A 14652-nucleotide genomic window follows, 5' to 3' on the forward strand; every position below is an offset into this window, starting at 1 on the left:
ACAACGATAAAAATATGAACGTATAAATTATTCTTCTTGTTAGTATTAATAGCATTACTGTGCATAACTCATTGTTTCAGAATTATTCTTAAACTACATTTTTATAGCATTTAAAATAGATTCACAATTTTTAATTGGACAGGTCAAGTGCAGTTTATTTATTTATTTAGTCCTAATCAATTTTGCAACATTTTACTAAGCAACAACGAAGTAAACAAAGGACTACAAAAAGTTTAACAAAACAGTTACAGACAAATGAATAAATGAATGAAACAAATAAAAAGAGGTTATTTTTTTTCTTAAATAAAAGTTTCACACAGCCAGTTTTTAACATTTAGTAGCTCAACGCTCACATCCAGTGGCTACATCGCCATAATACAACCCCACACATACACATGGATTATCATTAAAAATATATAAACTTCTTATATGTTGCCATTAAAATGTAGATCAATAACCACAAACATTCACATATTTTAGAGCAATTTTGTTGACTTTTACAAAAAAGTTTAAAAAAAAAGAAAAATCTTTTTTAATTGTTAATTAAAAAAACATTCATTTAAAATTTAAGAATTCGTAAGAAAAATATTTACTAAAGGCTGTTCTTATAGTTTTCATTACTTTTAAGTCAAAAATTGTGTTGGCTCAGTTCTACATTCCACTGTGTGGCGCTCAAATTCAACACAACACAGTGATGAGCACAGACTTTACACCAATTCAAATTGATGCATACATAACTGCAAGTGTCTTAGTGTCATACACAGAAATAATCTGCAGAGTTGTTGTGGTTCAGAATATGCAAATGAAAAAGAAACAGCTGTGAGATGCTCACCTCAGCAGGTGATCCACCTGCATGTTTGATTTATCAGATTTTTATGCTGTGATTTTTGTGACTATGCTTTTATGATGTTGTCCTCACAAAAAGGGATTTGTGTCTCCCCTCAGAAAACAGTCGTGTAAATGAAAATGCATGAATCCCTACACTCTGAAGCTGCTAGAAGATGTGAAGAAATGAAAAGATGAACTCAAATGCAAGTAAACGAGGTTTGCGGTTGGTATGGCGGTTGCCTTTGATGATGCAAAACATTTTGTCGACATTGTTGTGTTTGCTGGGCAGAAAACCTACAAAATTACAGTACAGCACTTCAGAGTCACACTGCTAGCGATCAAAGATTTATGTAAATTTGACAAGCTGAACACATTCTGTACTGTACAGGAGACACGGCACGAGATGGATTGACAATGGTCTACAGCCAATCAGGATGCAGAACACAATGCGCTGTAAGAAAAAAAAGCATGCAAAATTGCACACAAAAAAATCCGGTAAACAGCGAAAGGTGAACCGCGTTATAGCGAGGGACCACTGTGTGTGTGTGTGTGTGTGTGTGTGTGTGTGTGTGTGTGTGTGTGTGTGTGTGTGTGTGTGTGTGTGTGTGTGTGTGTGTGTGTGTGTGTGTGTGTGTGTGTGTGGAGGCACGGTGGTTAGCACTGTTGCCGCACAGCAAGAAGGTCCTTAGTTCAGTTCCACCATCAGGCCGGGGTCTTTCTGTGTGAAGTATGCATGGGTACTCCGGCTCCCTCCCACCGTCCAAAGGCATGCAGTTTGTGGGGATATATATACACACACACACGCGCACAAATATTTGTATTGAATAAGGAATAAGGAATATATATGAATAAGGAATAAATATTTTTTGTCTATTTAATCCACTGTTTGATCATTAATACTGACCTTTCTGAATAGACACAAAGACACACATATACATGAATGCACAGAAAACACAGAAATAGAGGTATTTGCTCATTGGTTAGGACATAGTAAAGTGAGCTACATGTTTAAAACCTGAACACATCTGATAGGATCATCATTGTTTTTATCTCTTTCCCCCCACAATTCAGACTGGTTGACTGCAGTTTATCAGAGATCAGTTGTGCTGCTCTGGTGTCTGCTCTGAAGTCCAATCCTTACCATCTGAAGCTTCTGGACTTGAGTGAAAACAGTCTGTAGAATTCAGGAATTAAACAGATGCGTGTTTTCTTTGGAGAGTCCACACTGTAGACTGGAGACTCTTAAGTCAGTTTACTTCCTTGATTTCACAATTTTAACTCATACAATTTATGAATATACACAACATCCATCAATAAATCTTTACATTTTCTTTTGGTAATAATTTTATGTTTTTATTTGTTGTCACAGAATACATTTGAAAATGTAAGCCAAAAATATTCCTTTGGTTTCTGGAAATTTCATTGTAGCTTTACAATGTAAATGTTGTACATGTACAACGTTTATATGTGATAATTGATAGAAACATGTTGTCTGAAGTAGTGTTAAAATCATTTATAATGTATTGATTCTAAAGTGCAAGACTCGATTTGGGATCAGCAGCATGGTAGTATGTGCTTGTGTTTCAAGTGTGTAGAAAACTGAGAAGATGGTGGTCCACAGTAACAGAAGGATAAAATTGACTTTTTCCTTTTTCGAGAAAAGCTCAGTGACTGGGACGTTGTAATGTTGTGCTCCAGGTTTAAAATCTAAACACATCCAATTGGGTTATGAAAGATTATATCTACATGTTCTATATATAATATCAACGACCTTTAAACCCAAAGTAAAAACAAGGTCCAGTGTGTGGCCTTTGCTGTGTGTAGGACCGGACACATGCTGAGTCAAATGAAAATAATTTTCATAAAGTCTCTGGTGAATAGGTTGGAGTCATCATCAACGTGTATGTTAAAGTCCCCAACTATAAGCACTCTAGACAGCTTCATAGTAGCGGATAAGAAGTCGCTGAGCTCCGATAAAAATAACCTGTTATATCCAGGTGGACGATACACCACAGCACAGTACAAAGGATCCTTGTTACCAATTTTAAGCAGCTGCAGCTCAAACGAGCGAAAAAGTCCAGTTTTCACGGAGCGGCAGGAGAAACGGTCCTGGAAAGCCACGGCAAGCCCACCACCCCGATCAGACAACCGAGGCTGGGTAATAAAAGTATAGCCATCCGGGCAGAGTTCAACAAGTGATGAGTTGTCTACATCCCGCTGCCAGGTCTCAGTCAGGAATAAAAAATCGAGTTTTTTAGATAATATAAAATCATTCAACAAGAATGATTTATTAGACAGAGATCAAGCGTTAAAAAGCGCCATATTCAGTGAGCTAGAAGCCTCGTTATTTGCAGAGGCTCGAGTTAAGGGACGTAAATACACAGGGTTTGAGCCGTCCCGCTCATAGAATCCACTCACCGAGGGAAGAAAAAGCCAGCCCGCAAAAGAGTCTGGATAAACCCTCCTGAGGTGGCAGGGTCTCAAAGAGCCGGGCCCAGCGTATCCAAACAAGGCCGTGGAAAACAAGTCCCCCTCCATGGAGCTTTTCTGGACACAGGAGACAACGCACGCTCGACGTCGCTTACCAGCCAAACCACGCCGCCAGTACATCCTGAGCTTTACCTGAATACCTCCTCTTCTCCCTCTCCTTCTCCGTGGTCTAGAGGGGCCACTGAAATCGCCTGACGAGGATCCAGCTAATGGAGGAGGGCGACGAGACATCGTGTGGCATCATAGAGGATCGGATGGATAGCAAGGCCAGGCGATCATACACCAGGGCCGCAAATACATCATTAAAACTGAGTGAGAACAGTAGAGCAGAAAAAAACAACACAACAGTAGTAGAGCGCGACAAACTACAACCGGCAGCGGCAGAGCCAAACACAGGCGCCATCATACCGGAAGTGAGAAAGAAAGTACTGAGAAAGTCTTTCCAACACCAGCAATGCCGTTTGTCAGAACCACTCTGATGGGTCTCTGTTGGTCAGGCAATGCTTTAAAGATGTCCTGGCACCTGATTGGAGTGTCATGGAGGATCTTGGAAGCTGTCTCCAGCTGCCTCACCTCATGTTGGGTATAAACTCCCTCACTCTGTTCCTCTGTGATGTAGAGCTCAGTGTAGATCCTGTTGAGGAGGTTTCTACTTCTTGTTTCATTAGTTCCTTCAGTCAGACATTCACATCTGCTCAGCCCAGCTGAAAGAGCAAAACCTGGATGTTTGTGGGGAGTTTCTCCGATTTCTGAAAAGCATCACTGAAAGGTCTCCCTCTCACTTTTTGGCATCTCACATTAACTAGCCCAGATCTGGTTTGCCAGAGGTGGCCCACAGATGGGCCAGCACAAGGCCAGTTGCAGACACACTGGTGGTCCTGTGCTGGCTCATGTGTGGATTAGCTCTGGCAAACCTGATCTGGGCCACCAAAGGGCCGTCATTCTTTGCGGTATGTGGGCTATGTGCAAGTTGTGTGCAGCCACGTACCAGTTGTAGACACAGTGCTGCCCTGTGCCTGTGCCTGTCCCAGAACAGTTTCAGCTCCAGCCCCAGATGTCAGCCTAATGTGTACTCTAATCAAGCCATGTAATAACAACATGTGCCGGAACACAACAGTGCAAAAGTAACAATACGAAACTTTGCTCAGACAGTGAATGGACTGATTCTTACAAAGCGCTTTTCTACTCTCACGGATTACTCAAAGTGCTCTATACAACATGCCACATTCACCCAATCAAACACTTTCTCTAAACTGAGTGCTTCCTAACAATATTCATACACATTCACACTGTTGACATGCAGACTAGAGGACCTGTTCTACCTCCTGAGGTACAGCCACCCGATGGCAACCATGAGTAAACCCTCACTAGGTTTTGGATAAAGTGTACACTCACAAACCTGTCAAACCTGCATCATTGCCAGGCCTGGCCCATATCTGGATGACATACCACTTACCATGCCAGAAGTCAGCTAGCAGTGCCGGCGTGACACCAGATCTGGGCCAAACTTGTCTGCTATGTGGGTTGCTCCTTATGATTTCTTGGTAAAGTATCTAATTCCTTGTAAGCCTGATATTAATATCCTTATTTATCTTTGCAACCTGGAAAGATTAATTTTAAAAAAAAGTTTTCTTAGACTAAAACTAGATTTTGAAGGCTTTCGTAATGTTTTAATGGTTAAATAAATGCTTTAATTTTCCTTCTTCACAACTTCAGCCATCTTTTCAGAGATTCCACCTCACAGTGTTAGCAATAATGAAACAAAGACAAGAGCAGCTGGGAGGATGTTGTCAAATCGTCCGACCGTCCCAAGGTTTCTGCAACACAGGGATGGAGAAAAACAGGTGAATACATCAGGATTTATTTACAGAGCTCTAACTGTCCACCCTGTTCTTAAAACATCATCATCTCAGCTCCACAACACTGACACAGCACAGAGTTATTGCACTGCTGCACTCTGCAGTATCTGCAGCTCCCTGATCACGTGATCATGTTCCAAAAACTATTCAGCTGTTTGGACTCACCTTCGTCACAGACTGACAGCGTTTTAATGCAGCGCCCTCTGCAGGCCGTGCAGAGAACTCCACTCCAGATGGAGTCCGCTCCTCAGTTCATCCTCCAGCCTCCAGCTCCAAGAGGATGGGGAATTTTAAAGATGTTGCAAAAAGCTTATCCAAAGATGAAGCTCATTTAAACACTTGTGTTAACAAAAGTTAAGAGATTCTGGAAGATCACCTGATTGACCAGCAGAGGGCAGCACAAGCAAACAGCTTCAAATGGAGCAGCAGAAGAAACCTTTTCTTAAACCCATGTTTCAAAGCAGATGAAAATAAAAGTGCATAACTGCATTTGTTTCATTAGTATTTGTCTTACCTTTACCTCTCTCAGCTGTTTTAGTTTTGAAAGGGCGAAAAGTTTGAGAGATTTTGTGATCAAGTCAGTGAAACATCTGAGAATGAGGTCACTTCCAGATGAAAGAATTCTGCCCGTGGACACAATCGCACACTAAATCACAGCAAATAAGACGACAGGGCTATATGATCGTTCCTGATTGATGATTGTTCCTCGTTTCATGCTCCAGTGTGACAAAGTCCGTCCAGTCTGCATGTTCAGTCTGTCCCTCTTAGCTTTCGAGGAGAGAAGCTCAACTGTTTCTTAGATTTTCAAAGTTGTTCAGTTCATACAGGAACTGCAGCACTGTTGCTGTTTTCTAACCTAACCATAAAAACTCACTGTTAACCACCGTGATGTCACAAGGATTTGATCTGACAGACAAGCTTCGAAGGTCAACATTATTTGGTGTAAATGTACATTGTAGAGTGGTGCACGTTGTGGATTTGTGCACCGTGGGTGTGAGGTGTTCTGTCTGAGGGCACTGACAAAGACCAAAGCTTCTGCACACTGCTCAACATTTCACACGCGTTAAATGTGTCATATTGTGTGCACATTTTTGGATGTCTCATTTTATGAAAGTATTATTGATTACATGAATTTAAAGATTACTGCAGACTTTCTGAGTATTTGTTTCGGTTACTGCGATTATGTTTATGAAGATAACATTATGTGAGCACTCTGACAGCTCGTCCCTATCACTGTGCATTTCTAATATTCCCTTATTTTCTGACACTGTAAAATGCTGTCACTCACTCTGAACATGGACAGATGAAGGTTTACGGTTAAGTAAGTTAAGCGGAGGTAAAGTTCAGTTTGTGTCTATTTGTATGGATGGAGTGAACCTGATACCACATAGCTGATCATGCGTCTGTATGTCTGAACATGCATATTATCTTTAGTGTGTGTGTGTGTGTTTTTAATTCAAACTGTGTAGTGCAAACAAAGGTTATTCTAATCATTGTAGTATTTATCCAGCAAAACATTTTTATTCTGTAAGTTCAGCACCATTAGCCTGAAATAAAGCATGGTTACTGCGCTGTGAAACAGTTAGATCCAGCCTGCAGGGCTGCAGTGGAAATGCTGTCACTGATTATCAAATGCTGTAAAACTGGTCAGTGAAGAATAATGAGGTATTCTTCAAACCCAATAGAGCATGCTCATTCAGACAAAACTGCAGGTAAAGAGACCTGTCTGAGCATCTCAAGTGAGGAAAGCATCACTTTGTTATGTCCACAGCTTCTAGACTTCAAATTGTCCAACGACTTTGAAGCCTCTGAAAATCTGATACTCTATAAGAATATTAGTAACTCCTAAAAACTATGTACAGTACTCTGATTATACCCTTTGGATTAGAGCTGAAAAGCTACACATCCATCATTATTGAGCATTGGACTTAAAATACATTTTTGTGTTGCTGTACAAAATTTAGAATTGTGCAATTTTTTAAATACTATTGGACCAAACTGTAACTTTGTGTTTTTGTGTCATTAACACAGGGACCATCATTTACTTCACACTAGAGATGCTGGAGCTCTGAAGTTAAAGAAAAATGTGTCACTGTCCAAATACCGAGAGCGTTTTTTAGCATAAGAATGAATTACAAATGGATAAAACGAATAAAAAAGTGATCACGCTCTGAAGTCATTCTGATTGGTTGCACCGGTCACAGTGTTTGAGTCAAAAAAAATTGTGATGATGTAAGGAGGCCAAATTACACAACCCATGTCACCGTCTAAATACTGACAGTATGTACCACCGGTATCAATGCTTTCTTTTGCTGTTAGAAGGCCTGAATGGCACGTGCACAATAATCATCTTAACAGTTACAGTCAGAATCAGATTATAAATCTTTCAGCATCAACACAGACAGATCTACTTAGTAGTTACTCTACTTTCAAATATCAACTGTAAAGTTACAGAACACCTAGTGGAAGTGGAAAAAAGGGACAAAACAAGAAAACTTAACTGATATGAGCTCTTAATTTCCCCAGGCGATCATTTACATTAATATTTTAATTTGTGTGCTTCTTATTTATTATAAAACGAGTTATGATATCACATATGCACTAATTTGCATAAAGTCCAACAAATAATGTAGTAAAAAAATGAATAAGTGAACTGTGAAAATAATTTCTTTACAAATAAATAATAAAAGTGCCAAAGTTGTTGTTTTGTAATAAAGAAGACCTGTTACAGAAGAAAAATCTCAATATAAAACCTGGTTTGGCAAATCAAAATCTACTAAACCATAAAAATAAAGATGTCTGACTGTAGGGGCTAGTTTGAATACTTTTAAACGTCATCAGACAGAAACAGGACCTCAGAGTAAAAACAAGACAGATTCATGCAAAGTCATTTATTTCTATGGTTTCCATGGGTGAAAGAACCACACTGTGAAATATCCATCAAATGTTTTTAATTTCATATTATTCACAGAAACATTAGATAACACTGACAAGAGTGACGATGTCAGCACCAGATTCAAGTCAGCTTCACTTTGATAAAATAAATTTACAATAAATTCAAAACTGGTGAACATAGATAGAAAACAAGACCGAGACGGCTGTCTGCTGCAGTTAACCTGATCTTGGTCTTTTACGGGGACTAGCAACATTGTTATTGTTACAGTCAGTGTTACTGTTAGTGACGCTATCAGTGCCAGTAATCCTTTTAATTTGCCTAAATGCATCTGCCACAGGTTTGCTATTAATGCACAGTGCACCACCAGGCCTTTCGAACTGGGATGGTTCTCTGTTTGAGTCACCAACACACATCCAGTTTTGAATGTCAGAAACACACCATTTGGAATGATCACATTTATGACTCCATTCACCTGCGTCAGTTTTTACTGACATGATGGTGACTAGTTCGTTTTTTTTCCCAGTTTTAAAAAGCGGACGTTTTCCACTCTCTTCAGGGTCGCTGCGCCAGGTCTGGATGGATAAATTGGTCTGTAGTGTGTCAGCAATGGTGACATAAAGATCTCCTGCCAAAGTAAAGACAAACATCAGGAAACCACCAGACAGTGTTACAATAAGCCAGAATTTTAAAAAAAAAAAGAGAAAAGTGTTGCTCACAACAACCCTGACTCTACTTTCTCTTTCTGAGAGTTTCTGGGAAGTTCCAGCTCTTCTTATTTAATGATTTCTTTTACAAACATCAGACCTCATATGATCCCTGCTGCTACACTCCCCTGCACTAACTCTGCACTGAGGCTGGGTCACACTAACACCTTAATGAAAGGCCTCCATGGCAATACAAACTTACAGCATAACATGTGTGTTCACAGGATTTATTTTACAGCTTCCACAACATTTTCATACCAGGATCATTATTTAATTTTATATGTGAGTTATTTTTAGAGCTAAAATCTAAATAAAGTGAGTTTTGAACAGAACTACTCTGTAAAGTTAGATCTACTCGTCGCCCAGCTCATGTTTCACAGGCCAAAACATTAGAGAAGTTAAAATAAAGGACTGTGTTGGGCTTGATGTTTCACACCTTGTAAATAAGAGTCTCAGAACTTTGGTGGGGAAACTACAGAAAGTCACAATGATTTCACAAAAGACACAGTGTTTAAGATTTTTTTCTTAAATGAATGAAGCAGAAATCTCACCTTCAGGATCCCTTTTCTTGGAGATTTGTTTAACAAAGCGTGTAAACTTCAAACCACCGGATGACAACAAGTCCTCATGGTAGGGCAGCGTTCGTTTTATGTTGGAAGAATCTTTTTTCAGGAGTTTTTCAGGATTGTGTTTTTTAAATATATGAGCATTGATGTCTTTAAGATGCTGAGCTGAAAAAAAGTAAAATGAGGGACGTACATGTTACTGTGTTAAAACTTCACATACACTCTAGACATGAAGAATTACCTTGGACATGCTGCCTTACCTATTTGTGCAGACTTATCAGAGGGCAGTGTTACACACATAAATATCTGTGCGTACCTTTTCCCACTTTCAGGATAGAAATTATTGCTTTCATCTCCTTCGGGGAATTTTGGTGTGCTGTGTAAAAGCCAGACTACATTATCCTTATCCATCATCACAACTCCTGCGGAACAAGAACATGAAAGAGCTCATGTCATTATTAAGAAGAGAACATTTGCTGAGTGATCTGAGAATAACAGAAGCTGTGGTTCTGATGCTCAGAGGTGAGCGTGAAGGAGAGCACATTTAAATCAGGTGTGTTTTTATTAGTATTTCTTATGTTATTTTTATTATTATTATTAAAAAATTATTTCTACCCACCTTTGCTGTGGCCATATTGTTGTAGTGCGTTACAACTTGGCATTTGATCATTGTATGCAATGAATGCAGAATCTGGCGACTGCTCATCCGGAAAGAATCCACAAAAACATAACATAAATTATGTCTTTCCTCAAAGTGCATACACACTAATAACAGAAACTCATGGAGTTATTCTCACTTTTTCAAAGTAGGGCTTCAGGGTATTTGCCAGGACACCAGCTTGGTTGTTGACAGGCTTGTTATTCTTTTTAAGGTTCTGGTCGGTTGAATCAATGTAAACATAATCAAACCCACCAGGCTTCTTGTACAAAATAAACCTGGTGATGTCAGAGACAAGTCAGTAAATTCAAAGATAACAATAAATGATGAGAAGCTTAACTGAGCATGGAAGAAGAAAATAACAAACTCTGTTATACCCGAGTCTCACAAGCACCTGTAGAGTAAGCAGAGATATGACTGAAAACCTTTAACTATGAATAACAGGGCCTTTTATGAATAGTATTTTCCACTGGCTTCCCCATGATGCTAAAATGAGATGAAGCTTGTGAAATTTTGCAAAGTGTTTTCTTTCCCTGTTTCCTCTTTTGATCAATAAAGTGAGAATAATACGAGTGATGAAAATAGATGTGCAGGGCTGGAGAAAGGAGGCAAGTGTCACAGTATTGTGTGTTGTCTTCATAGTTTTAGGTATGCGTTATGTCTTACTGCCCAAATGAAGTTATTTATGAAATGGAAATATATAAAATAACTGATAATAACAGTGTAAAATAGTGTAGCAGTGTCTGAACATCATCTATGACTATGTTGAAACGCAGGTGCAAAAGGTACCATAGCGTAGCTTTGAAGCACTTGAAGACCAAAGTTACTAATGTGTAATTCAGTACACCTGAATGAATAGCTCAGATGTTGTCTTACCAGTCTACATCACCATTAGTTTCATTTTTACAGGATATAGTGCCCTCACAATGTGAGCCAAGCAGACCAACAGTGAGGACAATCATCCAAAGGACGTCCTGAAAAAACAGAATAACAAAAAAGTCATTTTAATACATCATCTTCCCTTTAGGAGAAAACAGAATTATCTCACTATTACTGGCTGCAGTGTCTTTACAGGTAATAACATAATGCAGTATCGCAGCATGGCTTGAGTTCACAGGTTATTCTGTGCTACACCAAATATGTCACCATCCTAATACAAACAGAAACTAACTTACCATCAGGCCGAGTGAAGAGTGCGTTAGTCCTCTGCTGAACTGACTCTTAGTTATACAGCTCCAGAATATGATTTATGTTAGGTCTAAACTCACAGACCTCGCTGTCTCAGAGACCGATCCTTGTGAACAAAGCAAGACCACAGCGCTTTTGTCTTTTACTTGCCGGCAAGGGAAGCCCGATCAGGGTCTTAGAGTTATAAGCCCTTCACCCGAACTCAGTCAACTCCGAAACTGACTTCCCTTACAGCTCCTTTTATTCGGTGAAAGCAGTCATACATCCAAGGCAAGCATTTGTGCGCAACATCAGCATGTGTGTGTATGTGTGCCATCTCCTGTCATACCATACATGGCGCGACCCTTTGACATCTCCAGTCACTCCATTTAGGGCATGAACTTTTAACAAACATGTAAAAATCTTGTTAAATTTATAAAAACAGGAACTTGTGGTTTCTTTTGTGCAACAGAAAAACTACTATGAAGAAACTACTTACTACATGCAAAGGCTAAAACCTAATATGGAATAAACATTTTATCAGCTTGTGACTTTGCACAAATGACAATTTCAGAAGAATCAACTCTAAAAATTTGCACTGATGCATGGTCAAGAATTTTAAGAACTCACACTGATATGAAAATGAATAAAACAGGAGCTTCTTCATTTTGTACCAGGCAGGAAACTTATTTGCTTGCTGTCAAACTAAATACCGTATTTGCACGACCATAAGACGCACTGTACTAAAAGGCGCAGTCTCAGTCATGTGTGCCATTACTGTATTTAACACACACATAAGGTGCACTGGATCATAGGGCCCATACAAGTACCGTATGCGTATTTAAAAATAAAGCGGGAGCAAACCTGAGTTCGGTACCTTACTCACATTTCTATTACCGGTAATCGTCATCATCAACAACACACAAGCATACAAGTGTGCGTATTTAAAAATAAAGCAGGAGCAAAACTGAGTTTGGTACTCACATTTTTATCATCAATCAAACCCATCGAAGTCCTCATCCCCTTCTTCTCCACAGTGTGACTCACCGGGATGTCAAAAGTGAACGGCACCTCGTCCATGTTAGTGATGTGGCTGGGCTGGATGTTTTTGTCGCCGATGTGTTTGCTGCAGTAGGAGCGGAAGATGGCCAGCTTTTCCTTATAATCCGCTGGAAGTTGCTGCGCTACCGTAGTCCTGGTCCGGATGGAAAAATGGCACCGTTTCATAAAACGAAAGCACCAAGACGGACCTCCTTGGAAATGTTCAATGTTCATCTCTTCAGCTAGTGAAACTGCTTTTAGCCGAATGGTGACCGTCGAAACGCTTCTCCCGCTCGTTCTTTGCTCGATGATCCACCGCTCGAGTCTTTCCTCCAACTCGGGCCACCTCGCCTTATGTCCGCGGAAACTCAGCTGCGTTTTCTTGACCTGCCGGAGCTTGTTTTCTAGCTTCCTCCATTTGCGAACCATCGATTCGTTAATCTTAAATTCTCTCGCCACTGCTCGATTTCCATGTTCCTCCGCATAGCTGATGGCCTTCAATTTAAACTGTGCTTCGTAAGCGTGTCTCTTTGCCATTTTCAGGGTTGTTAAAACAATGATGTTCCGCATAATGCACATACCTGTCCTTTTAGACAGGTATGTGCGATTGTCCGGTATATACGATCACCGCCCACACTTCACCCTTTAGCGTTCTCATGGTGTTCTCTACTACGTCCTCCTTACAACACACAGGGCGCACTGCGCTATAGGGCGCGCCGTACTTTTTGAAGAAAATCTGAGACTTTTAAGTGCGCCTTATGGTCGTGAAAATACGGTACTTCATTATATTTTTACCCATGAATGTTTAAGACAAGCACCAAAAAAACTAAAAGTGATTCTTCTATAAGTGATACCTCACTACTACGAAAGCTTTTCACTTTGATGAAAGCAAAGTTATTTTTTCCTACACTGCAGGCAACTACAGTTTACAGATTTTAGCAAATATTACTCCAAGATACTCCAACATTACAGAGCTTTATTCATCCCAAACACCATGCACTATGCCACACCCGTGTGGCATTTGATGTTGTTGTGTCGATTGGTTGCTTTTAACAGCTGTATTCCAACGGGGGTGATTATGCACTAAATGTTATTAGTTATTGAGATGTGACATCACTTCCTGTTTACAGGATTAGCTGATGATTTTGATTGCCTACAATGCATTATGTATAATGAGTTTTCACTCACTATTGTAACACATCTGTAAGAAATCAATGCTTTACCTGCAGCAGGAAAAAATTATGTAGACAAATTCTTTTTATGTATATGAAGCTAATTAAGTCCTTTTAATTGTACTTTAGAACATGTTTTTTCTGTCATCATTAAACCCTGCTAATCATTTCCTGTGTTAATTTAAAAAAACATGAGCTAACAGCGTGTAAGTATACAGAGTGTCACAACCCGGCTCATAGGAAATGACAATCAAGAGGGAGACCACACACAGGCTTTTAAAGGCTGTAAGACATATTTAATGAAAATAAGGTAAAGCAACTGAAAGACAATTTAAAGGACATTACAGCCATAACTGAAACTTCCAAATGAACATGATGGGTGCCAGACAGAGCGAGCCAGAGCCAACGCCAGCCCCCGCTGGTTCAGTCAAGGTGTCTTTATACACACTGGGACTGGCCTCTCAGGTGTGCTGCATCAATAATTGGGTCAGCTCCACCTACCTGCAAGAAACAGGTAACAGAAAAAGCAAAACACAAGGCCAGCCCACTGGCCGTCACAAGAGTAACAAGGTACATGCTGTCTGATATGCAAAGGCTTCATTTGCCAGTCACTGATAACAGTTTTTTCTTTTTTTTGATTAAATATCCACTGGTAGTTTCCCCATTGGTCATTTTCTTTGTCTGGACAGTGGAAGCTTATTTTTGCCTCTTTACCATACTAGTCATAACAGCCACTTTTTGTCTCATCCAAGTTGTCCACCGATTAAATGCTCACCCAGACATAGAAAACTAGATCCAGTCGTAAATTCCTTTATGCTGAATTAAATGATGAAATTTTTATTCGCAACTTTACACAAATTTGGTTTTGGAAACTCTTTCATAAACTGGATAAGAATATTATACAATTCCCCAACAGCTCGTATCAGAACAAATGACCAGACATCCTCCAGCTTCTGTCTCCTGAGGGGCACCAGACAGGGATGCCCACTCTCCCCTTCACTTTTTGCAATTTTTATCAAACCTCTAGCAGCAGCATTTAGACAGGCTACAACAATTAAGGGCATAAAATGTAAGAACATAGAACATAAAATCAGTCTCTATGCGGATGATGTGTTGCTTTTTCTGCAAAACACACAAACCAACCTCTCTGAGGTAATTACTCTAATAAACTGGTTTTCAAGAGTTTCAGATTATTCAATTAACTGGCCAAAATCTACAGTTCTCCCCATTAACTGCTCCTTCCATAATTCTTCCTCTGCCCCACTGCAATC

At 39.7% G+C, this 14652-nt stretch overlaps 1 pseudogene across 1 annotated transcript; it reads right to left on the reverse strand.

Annotated features, from left to right (window-relative positions):
• Positions 1–1721: 1721 nt before the first annotated feature.
• On the reverse strand, positions 1722–11467 carry LOC308400335 (deoxyribonuclease-2-beta-like; annotated as a pseudogene). The gene is made up of 11 exons: positions 11177–11467; positions 10878–10975; positions 10141–10279; positions 9963–10041; positions 9604–9765; positions 9329–9508; positions 8351–8698; positions 3748–3989; positions 3459–3524; positions 3247–3375; positions 1722–1736 (listed from the first exon to the last, which is right to left on the reverse strand). The product of its transcript is annotated as a deoxyribonuclease-2-beta-like (transcript).
• Between the last annotated feature and the right edge of the window lie 3185 nt (positions 11468–14652).

This window comes from Rhamphochromis sp. 'chilingali', assembly GCF_963969265.1.
Source record: "Rhamphochromis sp. 'chilingali' genome assembly, chromosome: 7".
Lineage (NCBI taxonomy): Eukaryota > Metazoa > Chordata > Actinopteri > Cichliformes > Cichlidae > Rhamphochromis > Rhamphochromis sp. 'chilingali'.